This window comes from Dasypus novemcinctus, chromosome 9 (genome assembly GCF_030445035.2).
Source record: "Dasypus novemcinctus isolate mDasNov1 chromosome 9, mDasNov1.1.hap2, whole genome shotgun sequence".
Lineage (NCBI taxonomy): Eukaryota > Metazoa > Chordata > Mammalia > Cingulata > Dasypodidae > Dasypus > Dasypus novemcinctus.
The window spans coordinates 81,147,418-81,150,851 of record NC_080681.1 but is presented as its reverse complement, the minus strand read 5'-3'; the positions used below and the strand labels follow the sequence as shown (position 1 = coordinate 81,150,851).

The 3,434-nt window shown below is 38.6% G+C and overlaps 1 non-coding gene across 1 annotated transcript; it reads right to left on the bottom strand.

Annotated features, from left to right (window-relative positions):
* Nucleotides 1-1,581: 1,581 nt before the first annotated feature.
* On the bottom strand, nt 1,582-1,688 carry LOC111760014 (U6 spliceosomal RNA). The gene has a single exon (XR_002793821.1). It is a non-coding gene; the product is annotated as a U6 spliceosomal RNA (small nuclear RNA).
* Between the last annotated feature and the right edge of the window lie 1,746 nt (nt 1,689-3,434).

The window sequence follows — 3,434 nt, the reverse complement described above, 5'->3', positions numbered from 1 at the left end:
TGGATTCTTATTTTATTTCATGGGTTATAATCCATTCCTGTCACTATTAATCTTAATGTTCAACTTTTCCCCAAATTTGGTTAATGAAAGCCCCTTCCAGCAGGCTCCTGTGTCCTTTTTACATCCTTGTCATTTTTTTAACTGCTTCCTTGTTTTCTGGTTATATAAGATGTTCCAGGCTCATCTTGTACTTTCCTTGTCCAGTCATAGAATCAGACATCTCTCAAAGGGCTCTGGTTCCTTTTGATGGGGAATAGTATTTAGAAACCAAGATATTAGCAGCAGGTATGCTCATTGCTATTGGGGTATAATTGCTTGTAGGGCATTTTAATGAACAGAGCTGAGGGGAAAAAAGCAATTTCATATAGCTCAACTATTTTTAATCATTAATTCATAACTGGTACCTCTAATTCTAATTCAGTGCCACAAGGTTCTTTCTCCCATTCCTCATTTGCAGCTTCCTTCTCCCACAGTGAAAACTCTGGCTCCCCAAAACATCAATGAATTTATTCATTTGCTCAGTTTTATGTTATACAAAATATAGCTTCATTCCACTACCAAAATCAACCTACTAAATAAGGTTCAAGATTTGTTTGCAGTTTTGTTGTTGTTGTTGTCTTAGTCTATAGGTATACAGCTGGAGTACTGTCTTCAAAAGTTACTTGGGGAAAACAGATGTAGCTCAAGCAATTAAGCTCCCGCCTACCATATGGGAGGTCCTGAGTTCAGTTCCTGTGCCTCCTGAAGAAGATAAGCAGGATGGCGGGCTGGCACAGTAAGCTGATACAACAAGGAGACACAAGGAGGAAACAATGGGAGAAACAATGAAGAGGGGAGTGGAGGTGGCTCAGGTGATTGGGTGCCTCTCTCTCACATGGGAGGTCCCAGGTTTGGTTCCTGGTGCCTTCTAGGGAGAAGAGGAGCAGACACAGAGCACACAGCGAATGTACACAAAGAGCAGACAGCAAGCATAAACAACAGGGGCGGGGCGGGGTGGGAATAAATAAATAAAATGAATTTTTAAAATAAAAATGGGTTATGTTTAAAAAAAAATTATTTGGCTTTGATGAAACTTGAAGACATCATGTTGGGTGAAATAAGCCAGACACAAAAGGGCAAATATTGTTATGATTTCTCTTATATGTAATACTTAGAATAAGCAAATTCATAGAGACAGAAAGCAAAATGTGATTCCAAAGGATGAGGGGACAGAGAATGGAGAATTATTGCTAAATGAGTTTGAGTTTTAGTTTGGGATGATTAAAAATAGTCTGAGAATAGCAGTGAATATTACATAGTATTGTCAGTGTACTTAATGTCAAAGAATTGTCCACTTAAAAATGGTTAAAATGATTTTTTGTGTTATGTATATTTCATTACAACTAAAAATAAATTCTTTTGTGTAAAAGTTATTTGCATTGGATTTTTTTCTTCTGGGTAATTAAATTATTTATTTAAATATAATTAGGCTCATTTGTTTCTGTTTATATTAAGTTTTATGATCCTTTTCCATTCTTGTTGATTTAATTTTCATTTTGAATGTGCAAAAGTTAACATTGTTCAAAATCAAAATCTTATGAAAAGTATGTAGAATGTTTAGCAAATTTGTGTGCCATCTTTTTGTCGGAGTCATATCAATTTTCTCTGTATTGTTCCAGTTTTAGTATATGTGCTATCAAAGCAAGCACATCTCCAGTTCATTTTTTTTAAAGATCTTTGTTGTTGTTGTTGTTGAGGTACTGGGGCCAGGTATTGAATCCAAAACCTCATATGAGGGAAGCCGGTGCTCCATCACTGAGACACATCGGCTCCCCACCAATTCACTCTTCCAGTTATTTGGTTTTTGCTTAGGTGCCCCACTTCACTGAAACTGCTCATCAAGGTCATCAATGACAAACATTTTTCTCATCTTTGTTTATTGCATCTTCTGCAATTGGACTCAGCTGATCTCTCCAACTTTCTTGAAACTCTTTCCTTTTTTGGTTTTTGTGATACCACACTCTTTTGGATTTACTTTCTCCTCACAAGCCTCTCTCCATTCTCCTTATCTAGTCAACCATCCTAAAATTTAGTGCTCCTCAGGACTCTTCTTGGCTCTTTTCATTTCTTTCTGTATATTTTCTTCCTGGATGACCCCAACTATATCTATGTTTTCAAATTCTGATTATGCTAATGACTTCCAAATTCATATCTTCCTTCCAGATCTACTTTCTTGTCTTCAAAACTTATAACAGTCTGACATCCACTAGTATGTCACACTGACATCTCAAGTTTAACATAGAATAAAACGAATTTCCCTGCCAAATCTGCTTTCCCCAGGCTCATCCCTCTCAGTCACCTCCACCCACCTGGTTACTCCAACTAGAAACCTAGAAGTCATTCTTAATTCTTCCATTTTCCTCACCCACAATGTCCATGCCATCTGCAAAATATGAAAATTTTGCTTCCAAATATATGTCAAATTAGTCCACTTTTCTCTGTCTCCACCACCACCACTTCACTCTCTCATCATCTCTCACCCAGATTACTCGTCAGCCTCATAAATGGCCTCCACTCATTCCTTTTTTTATTTTTTATTGATTTTCCTCCCACCCCTTCGTTGTTTTTTGTACTTGCTGTCTGCTCTGTGTGTTCTTTTGTGTCTGCTTGTCTTCTCTTTAGGCAGCACCAGAAACTGATTCCGGAACCTTCCGGAGTAAGAGAGAGGTGTTCAATCTCTTGCACGACCTCAGCTCCCTGGCCTGCTGCGTCTCTTATTGTCTCTCCTCTGTGTCTCTTTTTGTTGCATCATCGTGCTGTGCCAGCTCTCTGCATGGGCCAGCACTCCTGCGCAGCCCAGCTCTTCTGTGCGGGCCAGTGCTCTGGGCAGGTCAGCTTGCCTTTCACCAGGAGGCCCCGGAAATCGAACCCTGGACCTCCTATATGGTAAACGGGAGCCCAATTGCTTGAGCCACATCTGTTTCCCTCAATCTTCATCTTTTTCCCTCTCATCCATTCTTTATCTTCTCTACTTTATCGACATTCATTCTCCATACAGTAATCACAGTGATTTAAAAAATAATAATAATAAGAGCTTACATTTATTGAGTGTTTATTAAACTACCAGAAATTGCTTTAAATATTTTATGTATATCTGATTAATCTTCACAATAACTCCATGAGGTAAAATCAAATTCTATCCCAATTTTATAGGTAAGGACACTGGGGCACAGAGAGATTAAGCAATTTAATCACACTGCTGGTAAATGGTAGAATTTAGATTGGACACAGACTAACCCCTCAGGCTGCAAGATTATCTGCCACACTATACAGAATTATGTCACTACCCAACCTAAAATACTTTGATGGCTTCTTTCTGCATGGAAACTATAATCCCAATGCCTTATCAAGGCCTCAGGCTCCTATGTGATGTGCCTCCTGCCTATCCCCCTGTT